General features: G+C 38.8%; 1 protein-coding gene across 5 annotated transcripts in view; it reads right to left on the bottom strand.

Moving 5' to 3' along the window:
* LOC149774403 (thiamine transporter 2-like) overlaps positions 1-21,594 on the bottom strand; it is a 31,737-nt gene extending 10,143 nt beyond the window's left edge. The window contains exons 1-2 of one of the 5 annotated variants that reach the window (XM_089945323.1): positions 21,473-21,594; positions 8,128-8,207 (exon numbers count right to left, since the gene is read on the bottom strand). The gene's annotated coding sequence lies outside the window, so the exon portion shown is untranslated. Of the gene's footprint in view, positions 1-8,127; positions 8,356-8,467; positions 9,337-18,450; positions 18,588-21,472 lie in introns of those variants that run through there. The other 4 variants (XM_089945325.1, XM_089945324.1, XM_089945326.1 and 1 more) reach the window with 4 other exon arrangements.
* Between the last annotated feature and the right edge of the window lie 906 nt (positions 21,595-22,500).

Below are 22,500 nucleotides of genomic sequence, written 5' to 3'. Positions count from 1 at the left end.
AGATAACACAAACCCCAAATAAACTATCCACACAAACGTACGCGAACGCATACAAACCACAAATATACTATCAACACAGAAGGGAGATAATACAAACCCCAAATAAACTATCCACACAAACGTACGCGAACGCATACAAACCCTAAATATACTAACAACACAGAAGGGAGATAATACAAACCCCAAATAAACTATCCACACAAACGTACGCGAACGCATACAAACCCCAAATATGCTATCCACACTCGGGAGGAAGAAGAAAAAAACAACCAAATATACGATCTACACAACGTACGCGAAGAAACACACACACACACACAGAGGGAAGAGTCAAAAACAATGCCACACAGTCCTAGAACAAAACAATGCATCACCCGTTGTAAGCCATTTCATTGGCTATACTTATTTTCTTACCGCGTTCGCTTCGAATTGACTTGAGTAGCTATTCAGACAGTGACGAGAATGGCCATGCTTTACTGGGTCTATCCTATAGGCGATTTATATAAAAAAAAATATTTTTAAAAATTAAACTAATGCACGAACATTCGTACCATGTTCGATCCCATGGAAATTGTGTCCGTCTTATTGCAAAATACATCAACATTTAATTTAACCGTGCAGATCGCTAGAACAAACCTCTAATAATATACATTTTGAAAAGTGTTGTGTGACACGGATCGCCATTGTCGCTTGGTGTCTGCTTTCTTGTTCGAAAAGAGATCGTTTCGTCTTGACTATAAAAATTTAATTTGACTAAGTTTTACGCACTACTTGAACTCATACATTTACGTTGTAGGTGTAAGCCGTCTTTCTCAGTTTTCTGGAAGTTCCTTTTTGCGTTTCTCAGATATGATACTATTTTTTATGGACCGAACGAAATTTCTTTTGGCGTGAATCAGGACTCGTGGTTTTGTGGCATAAATGGAGAGCATTGATTAAAGCTCAGTTATGTCGTCTTCGAAATCGCTGACACGGATTTGAACTAACACTTCAGGTTTTGTGTGAGGCGATACGGTACATCATTGCTTTTTACTTCCTCAATGAAATCGTTTCATCTTATTGCAAAATTACATTTGACTAGGTTTCATACTCAGCAGGTCTCTGTATATAAGGAGAGTGTCTTAGCGTCAGAGTATTCATTCCGCTCTCAAACGATCAAGAAGATGGAAGAGTCAGCACAGATCGACCTGCTGGTCAAATATTTGCTAAAAGTCATACGAAAGCATAATTCACATGCGAAAGTGGCAACAAAACTTACTCTTTTGATCGTTGATTTGATGAGAGTCATACGAAAGTGTGTAAGTGCTAATGAAGTTTGCTATATCTGCAAAGGTAAATGGGTATTTGTCTCCAGAATACCTGCTTCGTCTAAGAAAGAGAGACAAAAGTCAAGATACCTAATATCGTTGTCAGGAGAAAGGACACTGGAATTCAGAGTGCCCTACGAGAAAAGAGAAGAATCAAAAACAAGACGAAACAGAGAAGAGGGATTCAGAAGAAGAAGAAATTGAAGATGATGAAGAACTTGTGCCAGTAAAGACATGGAAATGGAAAAATTGACAATGTGAGCCGATGCGTTGGCCCTGATGTGAAATTTCATACTACCTTCTAAAAGAGAATAGACCAGAAAGAAAACGTAAGTGTCTCTTGGTCTTGACATTGTATAATAAGGATGGCGTGTTTTGTTTTTACTCACACTTTATGAAATTGTGCTCTTTCACCTCTCTCTATCCATCTGGATCATGTTTTAGTTAGAATTGAAATGGAAGGATGTTTTCTTTCACGCACGCTCTTTAGGCATGCAAGTCGGTAAACAATAGTCAGTCTATTCATCCATCATTTTGTGTCTTGATGTTTCCTAAATCACACACTGATGCCATAAAATAACGGGTTAAATGGGTTTTGTAGTGTTGGGAGTGGGGGTGGGGTGTAGGTGTTTGGCAGAGTTGGTCATTGCAGGTGAGGGCTTAGGTGCTTTCAAAAAACTTTTTCTTCTTCACTCTGTGTTGATAGTATATTTGGGGTTTGTATGCGTTCGCGTACGTTTGTGTGGATAGTTTATTTGGGGTTTGTATTATCTCCCTTCTGTGTTGATAGTATATTTGGGGTTTGTTTTTGCCTCTTTCCTCTGTGTGTGTGTATGTGTGTGTGTGTGTTTGTTCGCGGACGTTGTGTAGATCGTATAATTGGTTGCTTTTTTTCTTCTTCCTCCCGAGTGTGGATAGCATATTTGGGGTTTGTATGCGTTAGCGAAGTTGTGTGAATAGTATATTTGGGGTTTGTATGCGTTCGCGTACGTTTGTGTGGATAGTTTATTTGGGGTTTGTATTATTTCCCTTCTGTGTTGATAGTATATTTGGGGTTTGTTTTTGACTCTTCCATCTGTGTGTGTGTGTGTTTGTTCGCGTACGTTGTGTAGATCGTATATTTGGTTGTTTTTTTCTTCTTCCTCCCGAGTGTGGATAGCATATTTGGGGTTTGTATGCGTTCGCGTACGTTTGTGTGGATAGTTTATTTGGGGTTTGTATTATCTCCCTTCTGTGTTGATAGTATATTTGGGGTTTGTATGCGTTCGCGTACGTTTGTGTGGATAGTTTATTTGGGGTTTGTATTATCTCCCTTCTGTGTTGATAGTATATTTGGGGTTTGTATGCGTTCGCGTACGTTTGTGTGGATAGTTTATTTGGGGTTTGCATTATCTCCCTTCTGTGTTGATAGTATATTTTGGGTTTGTATGCATTCGCGTACGTTTGTGTGGATAGTTTATTTGGGGTTTGTATTATCTCCCTTCTGTGTTGATAGTATATTTGGGGTTTGTATGCGTTCGCGCACGTTTGTGTGGATAGTTTATTTGGGGTTTGTATTATCTCCCTTCTGTGTTGATAGTATATTTGGGGTTTGTTTTTTCCTCTTCCCTCTGTGTGTGAGTGTGTGTGTGTGTGTGTGTGTGTGTGTTTGTGTGTGTGTGTGTGTGTGTGTGTGTGTGTGTGTGTGTGTGTGTGTTCGCGTACGTTGTGTAGATCGTATATTTGGTTGTTTTTTTCTTCTTCCTCCCGAGTGTGGATAGCATATTTGGGGTTTGTATGCGTTAGCGACGTTGTGTGAATAGTATATTTGGGGTTTGTATGCGTTCGCGTACGTTTGTGTGGATAGTTTATTTGGGGTTTGTATTATCTCCATTCTGTGTTGATAGTATATTTGGGGTTTGTTTTTGACTCTTCCCTCTGTGTGTGTGTGTGTTTCTTCGCGTACGTTGTGTAGATCGTATATTTGGTTGTTTTTTTCTTCTTCCTCCCGAGTGTGGATAGCATATTTGGGGTTTGTATGCGTTCGCGTACGTTTGTGTGGATAGTTCATTTGGGGTTTTTATTATCTCCCTTCTGTGTTGTTAGTATATTTGGGGTTTGTATGCGTTCGCGTACGTTTGTGTGGATAGTTTATTTGGGGTTTGTATTATCTCCCTTCTGTGTTGATAGTATATTTGTGGTTTGTATGCGTTCGCGTACGTTTGTGTGGATAGTTTATTTGGGGTTTGTGTTATCTCCCTTCTGTGTTGATAGTATATTTGGGGTTTGTTTTTTCCTCTTCCCTCTGTGTGTGAGTGTGTGTGTGTGTGTATGTGTGTTCGCGTACGTTGTGTAGATCATATATTTGGTTGTTTTTTCTTCTTCCTCCCGAGTGTGGATAGCATATTTGGGGTTTGTATGCGTTAGTGACGTTGTGTGAATAGTATATTTGGGGTTTGTATGCGTTCGCGTACGTTTGTGTGGATAGTTTATTTGGGGTTTGTATTATCTCCCTTCTGTGTTGATAGTATATTTGGGGTTTGTTTTTGACTCTTCCCTCTGTGTGTGTGTGTGTATGTGTGTGTGTGTTTGTTCGCGTACGTTGTGTAGATCGTATATTTGGTTGTTTTTTTCTTCTTCCTCCCGAGTGTGGATAGCATATTTGGGGTTTGTATGCGTTCGCGTACGTTTGTGTGGATAGTTTATTTGGGGTTTGTATTATCTCCCTTCTGTGGTGATAGTATATTTGTTGTTTGTTTTTTCCTCTTCCCTCTGTGCGTGAGTGTGTGTGTGTGTGTGTGTGTGTGTGTGTGTGTGTGTGTGTGTGTTCGCGTACGTTGTGTAGATCGTATATTTGGTTGTTTTTTTCTTCTTCCTCCCGAGTGTGGATAGCATATTTGGGGTTTGTATGCGTTCGCGTACGTTTGTGTGGATAGTTTATTTGGGGTTTGTATTATCTCCCTTCTGTGTTGATAGTATATTTGTTGTTTGTTTTTTCCTCTTCCCTCTGTGTGTGAGTGTGTGTGTGTGTGTGTGTGTGTGTGTGTGTGTTCGTGTACGTTGTGTAGATCGTATATTTGGTTGTTTTTTCTTCTTCCTCCCGAGTGTGGATAGCATATTTGGGGTTTGTATGCGTTAGCGACGTTGTGTGAATAGTATATTTGGGGTTTGTATGCGTTCGCGTACGTTTGTGTTGATAGTTTATTTGGGGTTTGTGTTATCTCCCTTCTGTATTGATAGTATATTTGGGGTTTCTTTTTTCCTCTTCCCTCTGTGTGTGTGTGTGTGTGTGTGTGTGTGTGTGTGTGTGTGTGCGTATGTCTGCGCGCGTACGTTGTGTGTGTGTGTGTGTGTGTGTGTGTGTGTGTATTGGTCTCTGTTTGTCCCTATAAAAACTCACTTTATCCCTATCAGATACACTCTACCTACCTACCTGCAGTAGCGTGTATTCAGGTCAGCCACTTGCAACACTGTTGACATTTATCCCCTAGTGTTCAGTACAGTGACGTCACTGACGCTGGAAATTTTGAGACTATAAATATCGACTTGGGGATTTCCACATTTTGTAGCTATACATATATACTAGAATTCATAAACAGGAACGTCACTCAAGCTGAGGCTATAAAAAAATAGTGGGATTTTCCAAAGGAAAAACCCACAAGTTGGAGCTATAAATAGATAGTGGGATTTCATAGGAATTTCAGCTGATTATAGATACATTGGTATTTATTCACGATCGTCACAGAAGTTGATATTGTAAGTAGTTACTAATTTTATCCATTTTAGTCTAAACCATTGTAACTTAATTTTCGGGGATATGTTTATTTTCCTTTAAATTCTGGGACAATTTCGTCATTTTAGCGTTACTTTTAGTCACATCCATTTTGTCGTTGAGCATTTCCTTGATTATAGCTATTTATAGCATCATTACAATTATGCAAATTTTTGAACACCCCAGCAAGATTTCAGGTCTTGGTAATGCTTTATATATAAATTTCACGCTTGTACTAGTTTTGTATGTCTCTGTCTCTGTTGTGTTTGACCCTCTACCATCATTGTCCCTAGACAATCCCACCATGTTCAATTTCCCTTGACGCTAGACAGTCCCACGATTTTTCTCCATATTCAATTCCCCTTGACGCTAGACAGTCCCAGGATTTATCCCCATGTTAAATTCCCCTTGTCCCTAGACAAGCCCAAACTCTATTCCCCCCCCCCCCATGTTCAATTTCCCTTGTCCCTAGACAAGCCCAAACTCTATGTTAAATTCCCATTGTCCCTAGAGTTGCCCACGATTTTTCTCCATGTTAAATTTCCATTGACGCTAGAGTTGCCCAAGGGGTCTTGTAATGCTAATTCCCATTGACGGTAAAGTGGCCCACTTAACTACTAACGCTTCATGCAAACTATTATGCGAATCTTTCAAGAAGTACAGTAACTATACGCAACTACAAACGATACGAAAAACTAAACAATTTGTCGACGACCCCACATTCTCCTCCTTCGGCGACGGAACCTCTATGTCCCATTTCCCAATAATTTTGGACAAGATAAAAGCTAAAGAAGATTGAGAGAGCACGAATTGGCCTCTTTTAATGTAGTTCCAGAGACCTGTATGGTACGGTGTATGGTATGTCGTTTATTTGAAAGCATGGATGATAACGTTAAGAATGTGGACGAGTTCACTGAGTCACAAAATAAACTTTCAAACAAGCTAACGAATGAACGTTATATTTGCAATGTCGGCAATACGCATTAGAGACGCACTAACAGTAATACTATTCTTATCATTTAAACAGTTATTTATGATAAATATTTATAACCTTCCTCAAAACGATTGACTCATACTATGATCAGTGCTATCTAGGGTCTATAAATATAGCACAGAAAAGCATATTGAGACCATGGGCTATCACATATCCATCAGGGCTGTACGAATCTACCAGTCAATCAAAACATTAAATTCGAGAATAAAAAATGCCTCAGAGCCAATAAGCAAAGATAACAAAAACGTATAAAATCCGCTTGGCTAAATGGACTGTCACATAAGATCTGCTTTGCAATTATTCCCGTGTAACTATTTTGATACAATATTAGGCTAGCGATCCTACACTGTAAGATACAAGTCATAGCTGGGGTCCTTCCAACAGCGAGCATGCAAGTGACAGGGCATCAACATATGTTTTCTTTAGCTAGTAATAAGAATGGTAGTAAATGTACTTACATGTATGCATCTTGAATTTCCTCAAAATGTACTTTCTTAGTTTTGCAGATCTAAATGCCATGACCCATTTCATGGGAAACCTGATATACACCGAAACTGTATTGTAATTTTGACTACATTTGCTACTGAAATCCCATTCTCCTTATTGCACCGGAGTGACCCAATAAATCCAGTCCATCAAAAAGAGCAAAGCAGAATTAAGTTGGATCAACAGACAAACAAACGCCATCCATTCTAGACCAACTGTAAAGGTATTTTCGATGCGCATTAATTCAAAATATGACACGAAATTTCAATTTTAAGTAGACCAAAACGATAATATTTTTTAAACTAATGTCGAGAGCGCGTCAAGGTTCAATGGTCGCTTGGCGGTACTATGTGTGCATTAATAGTGTTACTGTGTATTGATGAATCTACGGTTGTGTATTTGTTTTGAAAAGCAGCATAATCTCAATTACTTTTATTGTAGTGTATTCTTTTATTAAACTTGTGCAGTATTATACAAAAAAAAAAACCTCGTTCATATTTTCACATACAAATATAGTTACCTATAAATTATGTAAAAATCTTCTGGCATAATCGTGAAGGTATCAGGTCAATACATATTAATCTGTGCCATACATCTACCTATTTTAAACACTCAAGATAATCATACCTCCATAAATAGTACCCACTTGATGTCTGCTACCGTGACCCTGTCAATTACACTGTTAGTGAGAGATACGGCCTGGGAATGTAAGATTATTTTCATCTGTAGAAAACAATGCCATTTTTTATGAATGTGAGACAATAAAATGGATGTAAATATTCGATAAAGAAGGATGATTTTTTATTGATCTTAAAAGCTGCCTACTGTATACAACCTGTCTTAAACGCAAAACATTTAGGTAGACGACAAGTAAAACAACTTGTAACTTGTATATAACAACTCTAGGCAATATAACCGAATTTAATTTTATAAGCGTTTTAGATTTCTTGCAACTGTACACTTTCTTAGAGTTTGAGCCATTTGTAAATGAATGCGCTCTATTACAGTTGTACGATAATGCATGAGATGTGAGCTAGAAGTTATCTAGAAATGAACCTGAAATTATTTACTTAAATCCACTTTAAAATTTCCAAACTCTGATAACACGCGGTCGGCAAATTACGCTTGTAAATATTCATCATCGAATGAAATATTCACTGTCCTCATTTGCATATCATGTAACACACGGGATGCCTTAACAAGATTTTTAGTTTTGTGGTCATCTATAAAGTTTGTCTTTCGAACTGAACTAAAGACGAGGTGCCTGCCCATCTCCCCTCCCCTCATGTCCCCATCCGCCCCAAAAGAATCTCAGTGAACAGTCTATTATAAACACTGAGACTTCGTTGCAGATAGATGCAAAGAAGTAACTCTTAATTAAATGCACTTTTGTCTATCAGGAATACGTAAACCAAGTAGATTAGACTAATTGTACGAGAGAGAGAGAGAGAGAGAGAGAGACAGAGACAGAGACAGAGAGAGACAGAGACAGACGGACAGACAGACAGAAGTAGAAGTCGATGATGATGATGATGATGATGATGATGATGATGATGATGATGAAAAGTTAACGAATGAAGAAAACTTACCTTAGTATATAAGAATTACCGCTTTCTAAGATTATTTATCTAACTATTGTTTGTCTTGGTCCACGACACAGAGGCATTTACTGCAAATACAAGAGGGAGCATATACACAAGCGTGTTTATCTTATTTACGCGTTAGAATGATTCTGCAATAAGGTACATTTGTTATCAGCGTACAATGTGCATGAAAAACAAACGCTGGTAGATGATAAATAAAATCATCATCGTTGAACCTCATCTTGTAACAATCCAAAACGGCCGGAGTGAACGGATTAGTGTCAGTTGTGTTCAAAGCGGTACCCAGATACAAATTTCAACAATTGCCATATATAACTATGCATACCAGGGGCGTCGAAGCTGGGGCAGCATGGACGTTGCTATTAGTTCGGCAACATAAACCAATGTCACCGCTACGGATCAGTGCCATCTCACCTCTGTCTGCCTGAGATCAAGTCTCGGGCTCGGCCACTGTGGATACTTGAGAAAGCTTGCCAGTAGCTTTTCGTGGGGCGGTGGTTCTTTCCGGAGTTTTCTTAGATCTTCCTGCACCATTTATACTAGCCGCCAGGTATAGCTTATCTTGTGCTGAAAAATGACGTTAAACCCTACAACAACAGCAACTATTTATGTGGTATGAATTAACAGGAAATATGACGGTCGATATTGAAAACCTGCAAGCAGGAAGTGTTAACAAAGCATGACCAACTGGATAATTAGAAGTGATTGATGCAAACCAGTAGCTAATAGTGTACGCCGATAGGTAAATCAGTAAAAGTCATTGTTCTGTTACACAGCATTAATAGGCTAATCTTATGACTGGTCGGCCTAGACGACCACCTGCCATTTGCTGAGACAAAAAGGAAGCAGTACCATTCTTACACAAAAGAATTTACATTACTTAAATATTCCATGACCGGGGCTTCATAAGACAGTCAACAATTAAGATTCATTCCCTGAATTGCACTTGCTATTTTAACATAGGTAGTCCGAATCAGCTATTCAACATCACTTTCCCTAAGTTCGCATTAAAGCTGAATGGTTTAAACGTGATCCCCGTCTTTACTGTGATGGTAATTATGTGGTTTGTGTAACATCTCTCTCTCGTGTGACCTTGTGGTTAGAGCGTCCGCCTCGGATGCGGGAGGTCGTGGGTTCGATCCTCGTCTGAGTCATATTAAAGATGCATATAAATGGTACTAACAGCTCCCTCGCTTAGCGCTCAGCATTAAAAGGCTAATGTTATGACTGGTCGGCCTTGTGTCAGGATAATTTGACTGGGAGCAGCAGAGGGGGCGAATCCGACATTTTGTCCAATCGTCATTTGGCTTAATTAATACTTTCTGCACTCAGCGGATCCAGCGTCGTCAGCGCCCGGTAAAAAAAAAAACGACGTCGTCGTCGGGGGGGGGGGGGGTAAATCGAACGTCATTTAGTTTAATATACCTTCTGCACTCAGCGATCCCAGCGTTGTCAGCGTCGGGTAAACATAACGACGGCCGCGTCGATGTCATCGCCCCCTCTGCTGCTAAGAGGCTACAATAAAAGTCTTTATGATCTTACAATTTAACCGAATATTTGGTCAAGTCCGATACGATATCGTGTCCGAGGATCATGTAAATTTATCGTTACAAATCCATGTGGGGTCGACTGAGCATGACTAAAAAAGTTCCGAAAAACTGTCACCGCCGCACCATGTCTGCCAAATATTTCGTAGCGTGTGTGTATCAACGCCGTTCAATACAGCAAGAATATTACAGTTGTCTCAGATTACTTTTGGAATCTGAGTGTATCGTTGAGTGACATATATCACGTCGGTGTTTTTATGCCTGCCTCTGGAAAATATCCTAGCTGGGTTTTTTTGATTGTCTAACATAACATCATCGTACACGACTAGATTGTTAACGTCGCCATCAATATCATCGATACCTGGTGCATCATTGATATCTGTAATAAACTCAATAACATTTTTTTCAGCGATTGCTGATGCATTCTCGTTAAAATCTTTCAACACCTCCTTCATCTACGCTAGGGGCGATTAAATACAACTTATCCCACTTCATCCATCTCATTATTAAATTGCGTCTGATGGTCCGATGATAATCATCCGGATCGAGTTTGGTCAAGCGTAAAATGGAGAAAGTGTGGAAACTCCTATAAAAATAAATAATACCACACTTTCTCCAACAGGCTCGTGAACAAGTCCCGTACAATGGAGAAAGTGTGGAAACTCCTATAAAAATAAATAATACCACACTTTCTCCAACAGGCTTATAAATGAATCCCGTGTGGAAATTCCACCGCAGAAATTCTGCAGGAATAAACAATTTTACATTTTCTCCGGTGGCTCATTGTGTGGAGAAAGTGTGGAGAGTCCTTCGCAGAATTTCTGCGGAAATAATACCACACTTTCCCCATCCCGTTCAGCTGCGTCCTGTTTCCTTTTGAGCCCTTAAAAACTCTTCCGGGTTAGTATCGGTTTATTCTTTCGTCGGAGATACTCCACCGCCGATCGATACTGTGTGCTCCCACAACCAATACAAATTCTAACCTTTCCTCGGACGCCCTTGCCACATCCGAGACAGGGTTGAGGACCACCGGGGCGTCCCTGTTTTGATGCGCAATTATGTACCCCACAAAACTCACCGTAACAGTTTTTACCGCATTGAACTTTTGATCCCTGGGGAAGCCATTTGCACTTATTGACGGCAAGTGCCGGATTAACCATTATTATTAACTATTAATAAATATTTAATTAAATATTAAAAAGTATACTATATAATGGATAATCATTATTCCAATGACACCTTCATTGACGCGTTGGGGCGCGGAACATCTTACTATGAGGAGTCCCCGGATGAATTTATTAAGTCCCCGGAAACGTATCACGATGTGCGAGAATACTACCGAAGGCATTTAGGGCCGTCTTGGAGCGTTTCCAGTAAAAAGTCCGCAATAGAACTCCTTACCGTTTTGGACCACTACCTGCTTCGCGGAGTAATCATCCAACAAATGGGGAGATTTTACGTGTTTGTTTTTTTATTGTTGTTGTTATTGCAAGGTTACTACTAGTAGTAACTACTTAGGGGTCAATAACAACAACAATAAAAAACAATTGATATATTTTCCCCGTTTTGTTGCTGAATAACGTATTTCAGAAATATTTCGGAAGCGATGAATTGCTTGTTTGGTCGCCTCCACGGACCCCAATTCTTCGGAAAACACCGCCATGTACCTGAATCGCGGGTCCACGATGGATACTCCGGCCTCAACGGTATGATTGTATATCACCACGTCGATGTTTTCAAACGCCGCAGTGGTATCAGCGAAATCCCGCTGTTTTCGGCCGAGTCAGTGTCCGCATGATAGTATTTTACTCGGTATCGTAAATGCTGTAACAATTTAGCGATGGACTCCACAGAATAATCTCCGTGTCGTTTGTTATGCGTGAAAACCACTGCGGGGATTCCACGCGCCAGCGTCTCCAACAGTTTATTATAGTTGTCGTTGTGAGACCGTTCCACGGTAAACTTCTTTCCGTGATCGGGCTGATACGTGTTAATAATCAACTTCATGTCCGGGCGATTTAAGTGTTTTCTGAATAATTCTAAGTCATCGTTGTTGGCGTCCGCGTCAAGTACAATTACCCGTTTTGCGGATGAAATCAGCCATGTCAGTGCGCCCCAGATCTCTTTGCCGCGACTCGACGAGGTTATTTGTCGAAGAATTCCGTGCCACTCATCCAACAATAACACATCAGGAATCCCCCGGACGCGTACAATCGACTCTATTTGTGAGATGACTCTACGAGGCGTTTTAACGTTGAATATAATATCCCCATGGATACCTTCGTATGTTTCAAGACTATGATCGATGGTGGTCTTTCTAGTAAATGTTTTTCTGTACGAGACGCACAACACAGACTGATCGTCTCGTATTGATTTCCACGCTGACTCTGACTTGCCAAGTCCGCAGTGGGATCCGTCCATGTAGTCATCGTTAAGAATAATTTTACACCCCCGGCCGCCTTGATGAACAGGTGGCTCGCAGTAGGTGTAATCGGGAGTCCTCTTGGGAAACTCACCACTGTAGTCTCCGCGGCGATAATTAAAACTCCTTACATACCTTTCGTAGAGGGTTTTATCGTCACTAGCGGTTCCAATATCACGCGGTATTATTATCTTTTTTTGCGTACTTCTGTAACAACCGATCACAAACTGATCAGAGTAAACGCATACAAACGCGTCAATGGCTTTTCCCTCGATGAATCCACCGATCTCATTGTATCCGTGACGTCGCTGACAAATATTACAAAATGAGCCCGCAACTCGCCCCAGCGATATCATGTTGCTGAGTTGGTTTGTAGTCCCGGTGATCTGATCGGGCTGTCCGGACAACAACGTGGAAATCTGTCGAATTTGTTCAGCAGTAAGATCATCGCATTCGGTGATTTCAGGTTCCGGTTCAGGTTCGAGTTGTTCGTAACACGGCTGAACAGAGACCGGACAAGATAGCAGCGTGCCGGTGAATCCAACAGGATAGATTAATCGCTTATCAACGCTGTTTGGTTTTGCCGATCTAGTTCCGGGCAATTTAATGCTATGCAGGCCAGCTTGTATATCAACATTCCATGTTGGTCTATCCGCGGAGACTCTCCTCAACAGTGATCGATGTTCCTCGAAATCCACCGGGATCGTTTTCAACAGGATGTGATAACCGCCGCTGGTTTCAAAAACTAAAACATCATTGATGGAATCAACTAGATCATGGAAATACAACAACAACTCGGCCAGCGATGGCGTCTTGGAATCCACGTCGATGGTCGGGTATCTACATCGGTGTTTCGGAATAATCTCATTAACCGCGGAGCACCCCTGAAATTCCACTGTGTCCGGGTTATCCACAAACACGTAAAATCTTCCCATTTGTTGGATGATTACTCCGCGAAAATGATAGTCTGCGACGGTGAGAAGGTCAATTGCGGACTTTTTACTGGAAACGCTCCAAGACGGCCCTAAATGCCTTCGGTAGTATTCTCGCACATCGTGATACGTTTCCGGGGACTTAAAAAATTCATCCGGGGACTCCTCATAGTAAGATGTTCCACGCCCCAACGCGTCAATGAAGGTGTCATTGGAATAATGATTATCCATTATATAGTATACATTTTAATATTTAATTAAATATTTATTAATAGTTAATAATAATGGTTAATCCGGCACTTGCCGTCAATAAGTGCAAATGGCTTCCCCAGGGATCAAAAGTTCAATGCGGTAAAAACTGTTACGGTGAGTTTTGTGGGGTACATAATTGCGCATCAAAACAGGGACGCCCCGGTGGTCCTCAACCCTGTCTCGGATGTGGCAAGGGCGTCCGAGGAAAGGTTAGAATTTGTATTGGTTGTGGGAGCACACAGTATCGATCGGCGGTGGAGTATCTCCGATGAAAGAATAAACCGATACTAACCCCGGAAGAGTTTTTAAGGGCTCAAAAGGAAACAGGACGCAGCTGAACGGGATGGCGAAAGTGTGGTATTATTTATTTCCGCAGAAATTCTGCGAAGGACTCTCCACACTTTCTCCACACAATGAGCCACCGGAGAAAATGTAAAATTGTTTATTCCTGCAGAATTTCTGCGGTGGAATTTCCACACGGGATTCATTTATAAGCCTGTTGGAGAAAGTGTGGTATTATTTATTTTTATAGGAGTTTCCACACTTTCTCCATTGTACGGGACTTGTTCACGAGCCTGTTGGAGAAAGTGTGGTATTATTTATTTTTATAGGAGTTTCCACACTTTCTCCATTTTACGCTTGACCAAACTCGATCCGGATGATTATCATCGGACCATCAGACGCAATTTAATAATGAGATGGATGAAGTGGGATAAGTTGTATTTAATCGCCCCTAGCGTAGATGAAGGAGGTGTTGAAAGATTTTAACGAGAATGCATCAGCAATCGCTGAAAAAAATGTTATTGAGTTTATTACAGATATCAATGATGCACCAGGTATCGATGATATTGATGGCGACGTTAACAATCTAGTCGTGTACGATGATGTTATGTTAGACAATCAAAAAAACCCAGCTAGGATATTTTCCAGAGGCAGGCATAAAAACACCGACGTGATATATGTCACTCAACGATACACTCAGATTCCAAAAGTAATCTGAGACAACTGTAATATTCTTGCTGTATTGAACGGCGTTGATACACACACGCTACGAAATATTTGGCAGACATGGTGCGGCGGTGACAGTTTTTCGGAACTTTTTTAGTCATGCTCAGTCGACCCCACATGGATTTGTAACGATAAATTTACATGATCCTCGGACACGATATCGTATCGGACTTGACCAAATATTCGGTTAAATTGTAAGATCATAAAGACTTTTATTGTAGCCTCTTAGCAGCAGAGGGGGCGATGACATCGACGCGGTCGTCGTTATGTTTACCCGACGCTGACAACGCTGGGATCGCTGAGAGCAGAAGGTATATTAAACTAAATGACGTTCGATTTACCCCCCCCCCCGACGACGACGTCGTTTTTTTTTTACCAGGCGCTGACGACGCTGGATCCGCTGAGTGCAGAAGGTATTAATTAAGCCAAATGACGATTGGACAAAATGTCGGATTCGCCCCCTCTGCTGCTCTGGGTGGGACATCATGATACGTGTCTGTGGAATGATGTCCAAGTGGTAGACATCACTATAAAATGCCACACTGCAGACATCGTAGCGCTATGACTTAAGTTTTTTAAAAGCTACATTAAAAATCCAAATTACACACACACTCTCTCTCTCTCTCTTGAATTTGTGTCGGCACTGGTTCAAACCTCATAACAAGCTGTCCTTTAGTATTTTTGTTTTTAAATATGAGCCTATTTTAATTGAAGAAAAAATCCCCATAAATTTTACCCGGATCGAACACGATACAACATAACTATATTTGCTGTGATTTGCTCTCTCTCTCTCATATATATATATATATATATATATATATATATATATATATATATATATATATATATATATATATATATATATATATATATATATATATGAGTGAGAGAGAGAGAGAGAGAGAGCAAAGCAGAGCAAATATAGTTATGTTTTATCGTGTTCGATCCGGGTAAAACCTTTGGCGTTTTTTCAATTAAAATAGGCTGCAATTAATTAAAAAGATAAGGGACAGCTTGTTATGGGGTTTAAACCCGTTCCGACAAACTATGTTATTTTTATATGCGTCGTCCCTACCATTGTCTTAAACAAAACAATGTTATTTCGTACACGAGAGGTTCCTTGAGTCTTTATTGTTTCTTGTTGCTAATCTGCCGTGTTTATATACTTCCAGTCTATATGATTGGCATTTTACTTCATACGCATATCAGCAATGGCAGAAGGAAAGATCTCTGATTCCAAAGCGGACAAATGCATCATATCAAAAGGTTTCTGTAACTGGAAAAACGTAACGACAAAAGTTAAGAAACATCCGCTCTCAGAATGCCACGGGCAAACCGTTGAGAGACGCATCAGACTGTCATAACAAACGAAAGACATCACAGAAACCTTATTATCCGCACACTGTAGTAGCCTTCTTACAAGGATTACTTTGATAAGATCAATCTTGCAACACACATCCAGCCATTGAAAATGAGGACGTGAATAGACACACTATGAGGGAACCTCGTTGAAATGATAATAGGGATGAAACGAAACTCTCGCCAACGCTTTGTATGATTGTGCTAAAGTTGAACTTAGTAATGCCAGCTTCCAATGGCATAAGTGAAAGATCGTTATCCGCGTTAGGAAGAATAAAACATATATACGCACAAGTATGACTCAGAAATGCCGTAACGCATTAATGATGATATACTTTCACAGACAGGCTACGGACAGCGTAGACAAACATGCTATCGCAAATGAATTTGTGAGATCAAAGGAAACACGTCGGGCAATTTGGGGGACTTTCTGAATCAAAATTAAATTGCTGATGTAAATATATTGTTTAAATTAAATTTTGAAATTATTGCTTGTATGGCTTTATGTTTTAAATTAAATATAGAAAAATGACCGATTATTTTTAATTTGAATGTGCTCAGAATACTCTAAAGTGCTTCATTTTTTGTGTTAAGTATAAAAACAAAATCCCAAAGGGCGGACCACCGGAGCTTCCCCCATCTACCATCAGGAGTAGGAAACTCCTCCCGCACCCACCTCATGTCCTTCGCCACCCTTTCTCAAAACCGTAGTGTCGCCCCTATCAAGCAAGACATATTAAAAATAATATTCTGTTGAGGTCATACACAATTTAATAAATATACAAAATCGAGAATAATTCTAAATTGATTCACTGTGTACAGCATCACATGTTATGTTGGTTGCTGATTATTTTAAGGTGATTATTAGGCGTTGTTACCCACCCCACATTGATTTTTCTGGTGTGCAGAAATATAATGACATTAGTAACACTTTTAGTCCATATTTGACGACTAACTGTGATGTTGTGGAAAGAAAAAATATCTCACCTTTTGTAACTACTAATGAGTTTGACACAAATTAAATACCTTGATTTAAAGTTAATCTAACTTAATCTGAAACTGACGATGAACATTATTGTGGAGTCACCTATGTTGCTCTATCAGATTCAAGGTTTCATATTAAAGATGAAATTCGTACGTTTGCCTCCTAATTTGCTGTCATGCGTGCTTCGAATAAATTTGTCTTAGATTGATAGATCTGAATGCAAGAACTCATAGCATCAATGATTATTTGAAAACAGTTTATTTATTTCTGAAAGACTTCGAAATCATTAAGTTTTTAATGAAACCGCGAAAACTCTAGACGAGTATAAATTGTATAAGAAACCGACTACCCTAAAATAAGAAATTAATGACTCTGTGCAAAACCGAATAACATAAGTAGAAATAATAACCTTTATATATTAAATTGAATATGTACTGACGATACGAATGCTGGTTCTATAATTTTCAGAAATGCATAAGTTATTTTCTTGTCATTTGTTTCTCGCAAAGCTCCGAAAAATGTAATAATTTCTGCATACGTGAACTGGACCTGAAGTTTTACAGTTTTCTAAGTCCTTATTAATTAATAAGTTTAGCTTTATCACACAACAAAGCAAATATTACCTAACGGCAATAATACATCGTCACAAAAGCTAAGGTGACATGAAGACATAAAGGCTGATTTTTTTATCTTTTTAAAAAACCTATTGATACTGGTGAACTAGAAGAGGTTGTATAGAAGTCCCAGTAGGCACAGTAGTATATACTCCATATATTAAAATGACATCACTAGTCCTGTACACATTAATCTCCCCATTATTATACGATAATGCTTAAATAATCAGTAGACGTTAAATTAAAATAACGAATTATGTCTTGTAACAAAATGCTGAAAGGCGCGGAAAATATCACTATGCAAGAAATATACATAGGAATATCATGACACAAACAAATAGGATAAATCGTGTCTGTCTCAGCTTATACGTATCGGGCAGTCATTTGTAGTCTTAACTGTCATTTAACTTTTGTATATAGCGAGCACCCGCTTCGTTTGGTAATTCATTTGCATACTACGAGAGTTTGTCTAGTTCCTTCGTTGCCATAGTGCCAACCACAACTCTGCACATTGGTTACTTCTACGTCATATGGAGATTCCCCGATGATCCCAACTGGTGTATTACATTAGGACATAACCTTTGTAAATGAGATAGCAAACGTTGAATCTGTGTATGGTATTGCAAACACTGAAACTTGCGTGACGTTTCTCCGGTAAAAAATCTGTTAAAGATTGTTTGATTTTCACATAGCGATATAACATGGCTTAAAATTGGTACCAAACTTGGGCTTGCATTCAAACATATCCTCCAGCCTCCCTTATTCCAATTTCAATCACTCCACTTTGTGGTTTATCTATATAAATGTGTGGCACTTTCAATTACGATATAAAGGAAAACTATTTGTAATTGTGTGAAACATATTTATTTGCTACACTGCATTTGAAATCATAAACAGGGTCCCTGAACACATCTTATAGTCTGATATGCATGATAATAGTTTATCCGATATTTACTATAATAATGAATGATTCTTCTTTTACATTTATTCTTTTCTTAATATTTTCTATTATTTAAAGTTGTGCTGATAATGCCTTCTGCGTTCCTTACTATATACACCAGTGTGAGTAATATGGAATCAACGAAATCTAAATCGAAACACTGTCCGTCGAACATCTATATCAATTAGACTGATGACATCGTTTGTTAAGTAACTGGATATTTTCAATGTAGGCATTTCAAAATGATACCTGATCGTGAAATCCGAATTGTGGTTCGCTCGGCTATATACGTATTTATGAAACACATCTAAAATGTACACAGCTCTTCGTATGAGTGACCGACCTTGCTTCCTCTTCAACAGAGATTACACCAGGTTAACTTAATCCATCACCCCACATAATACAAGATCTTGAAAGACGCAAATAATCTAATGAAAAATAAGAGGCATACTGTGTCAACTAAGGCATTTACAAAACGAAACCTATTAATACAACAATCAAATAAATATGTCTATATAAATATGGGACTAAACATCATGTACCTTAGCATGCCACTGACCTTCTTTAAACATTAGCCTGATGCCGTCACAGCACGTGTCAGTACATCTGGTGTATACTGTTACATGAGTAATAATAACTTTAGAATGGGAAAGACAAGGATTGTGTGTTTCGCAATATGGTTGATAATACTGTATTATTTCTTACTAATGCATGCGACTGATACGTTTATGCAGCTGTATGTTGCTAGCCTGACCAAACAAATAAAAAAACATAAATGGAATATTTATACAAATGGCAACAATATATCTCTCATACAACATGGCAAATGTATGCACGTATGTATATTTGTTTTTATGTACGTTTTCATGTGTGGTGAGTGCTTGGGTGCGCGCTTGCACGTATGTATGGAGGTAGGTAGGCAGGCTGGTAGCTATGTATGTATGTATGTATGTATGTGTGTGTGTGTGTGTGTCACTTGGATAAAACGGACATAACGGAGAGCTGATGGTGACCATTACATCGTCATGTTCTCTTGACCTTTTAGTTCACCAAACAAATTACAGCTTTCATATTTATGAATTTGTAAATCGTCAATCGGAACAACGTGTTTTTCACGATCACACTTGCTAACATGAAATGCAACGCTTTATCTGATAAGGTGTTTTAATAAGTGAAAAGGAAATTCCAAAGATCACCAAAACTTGGACCTTTATCGGTGCATTCTGTTAACCATAGCAAGATTTTAATTTTAATCAGACGGACATCCTTTGGTAAAGAATAAAAAAAAGAATATGATACAAGAGATGAAGGGGAACTTATTGTTGATAAAGACCCTAGTTTTTTAATTTATATTGTTCTCCTCTTCTCTGGTATTTTATAAATTCAATACCACTGCATAGTGTTATACTGATTAATATGTACACCCAAATTTGCTATGCGACCACTAGCTACTTGAAAGACTGACAGCCATGACAGAAAAAAACACAATCATAAACAGACTTCTAGTCCTTGAATCCAGCGTATGCTTTCCACTCGAGCGTTAAAGTAATGTGCAGTCTATTTTTAGTCTTTGCAAATCAGTGCATGCAAACGAACAAACACGGTTATACTTCCACAAACTGGCATGACAAAGAAAATGTCTTGTCAGAATATTGCCATAAGCAGATACGCTGCAAATATATCCCATAGCTAATCAGCGCTTGAAATGATGATGTGGTTACTTGTCTACTACAGTAGCAAATACGTCGCCTTCAAGATTAATTATTATTCACAAACTATTGACATGTTGAATTGAAGCTGCATATATCATAGAACTAAACCATTCGGTCAACGAAACGCATTGACATTTGGGTATCACCCAGTGTATTATTGAAGACAGGTTATGCAGTATCTATATTTAAAAAAAAATAATTATGCCTTAATAAGTTTTTTATTTTGTTTTCTTGTTTCAGGAAGGAAGCATTTTGTAACACAGCATAATCAAATGCCTGTTTGATGACGAACAGTGGCACAAATCTTTGAAGATGCAATTTTAAATGGTTGAATAACCTTTGATGAACTTTTGAGAGAAAAAAAATAATATTGATATCAAAGGCTGTGAGAAAGAGGGCATCACAGGTAGCATTCTATAGGTTTCAGCTATTTTTATATCTCCAGTGTTACCATCCCGAACAGGAAATGTCAACAACAGTCCATTGTATCATTATTTACATATGAATTAACATTTAACTGGTGTAGACGCTAAGCTTACGTCATGCTCAAGAATTGCTAAAGACCTTCAGTTCAGTATTAAGAGGGAGCATTGAACTTCACAAAGTAAGTTAATCCACAATTTCTTTAATTGTTTGATTGTTTTATTGTTATCTTCGGTTTGTTTGCTGTAGTTTTTTTTCTTTCTTTCAGTCTGCCCAGTCTAATCTGCAAGGCACATGTCAACGTTTATCTCATCACAACTTCACAGGTAGTGTGCATAACACAGACAAGCGTTTGCCGAAGCTATTAGGTTTTTTGAACACTGACCAAAATAAAATGTATATTGGCAAACCTGTAAAACTTGCATTTTGGTTGAGTTTTTTGTGCAATTCTCACACGCAATTTTCGCAACATTCTAAAAGTCATTCCATAAATAACAATACATTTTGTCTGGGAGAAATTTATTAATAAAAAAATAACTAAATATCTATATTAATTAGACAAAAGGATATTCTCAGAAATAACAAACATAAAAGAAGTTCACAGACAAATCTGAAGTGTAATACTTGGCTTAAACTTAATTTAATTTGCAACAGAAGAAGAGAAAGAATGATAAGGGGAGAGGAGGAACGGTGCTGAATTAAAGCAAAAATCATCGATTCATTTCCCAACAATCAATATGATTGTAACTATCTTCGTTATCACATGTGTTTATACACTGGTTTTAATACTTGTTCGCAGTAGACGCACAAGTCTTGTATCTATTCTTGTTTACACGTTATGACACTATATAAATACCGTATCTCTAACACCACAAGACGTATTATCATTGAATAGACAAGTACACTAATACGATAAACTGATAGGTGATTATGGATATCTTATGCCTAACGGTTAAGTTATAATCAGTTGAACCATGGTTAAGCGTGCATTTGATATGGGTCAGCCCAGTTTCAAACAGTATCTAATAATACAACTGAACAAGTTGTAATACTATAGTATTAGTACTAGTGGCAGAAGAAGTGGGAATATTAACACGTCTAGCAATGTGTATTGGAGGGAATGGGGAGAAAGTTACCTTACATTAAAACTGTTCCTTGGATGGGCCGGTAACATTTAAAAAATGCTGTATATCGAATTCCACGGCGATTCCTTTAGAGCACTTTGTCGGTCATTGAATATGATGCATGCACCTTTGTGTTGTATATTATACATGTGGACATGCCCTTAATCATGTGACTAGAGAAAATTTTGTCAACGTGTGTGCGCCCCGTGAGGTCTTGTACTTTGTAGCGTCGAGGTTAAATTGCGGCCACTAAGGGTATCGACTATTATACCGGTCAGTGCTGATATTGAAACTGTATGTATGTATGTATGTATGTATGTATGTATGCATGTGTGTATGTGTGTGTGTGTGTTTGTGTGTATTTGTCTGTGTATGTATGCATGTATGTATGCATGTATGCATGCATGCATGTATGCATGCATGTGTGTGAGTGTGTGTGTTTGTGCGTACGTGCGTGCGTGCAAATACATGCATGTACCTGTGTGTTTGTGTGTGTGTGTGTGTGTAAATGCATTTCATCACAATCGTGTCCATGTTCACCATTCAGGAGGACTATATGGGTCAGCATATTTTAAGGAATACCTTAGAGAAAAATTCACTTCTATTGCAAAAAAAACCAATGGACATTTCCGATTGTGCATTATCACTGTGTCATCTATATATGTTTTAAAAAAATAATATGATCATTGAAATTCCCAGAAAATTAAGCAAAATATCCACGAATCAATCATTAGGAAACCTTTTCTACTAAGGCTAGATCCGAACTCTATATGCTATTTGCGTCATACATCTTTTGTTACAACAACAACAACAATAATAATAATAATGTTGTTGTTGTTGTGGCGTTTAACGCCATTTTTCAGCACACGATAGGCTATACATGGCGGCCAGTATCAATGGTGGAGGAAGAACCCGGGAAAACCCCGGAAAGAACCACCGACCCACGAGAAGCTACTGGCAAGCTTTCTCACATCCCACATTGGCTGAATCCTAGACTCGAACCGCCGCAGACAGAGGTGAGATGGCAGTGATCCGTAAAG

Source organism: Sinohyriopsis cumingii, unplaced genomic scaffold (assembly GCF_028554795.1).
Source record: "Sinohyriopsis cumingii isolate HCF-2022 unplaced genomic scaffold, ASM2855479v2 utg000233l, whole genome shotgun sequence".
NCBI classification, from domain to species: domain Eukaryota; kingdom Metazoa; phylum Mollusca; class Bivalvia; order Unionida; family Unionidae; genus Sinohyriopsis; species Sinohyriopsis cumingii.
This window is presented reverse-complemented; position numbering and strand designations above follow the sequence as displayed.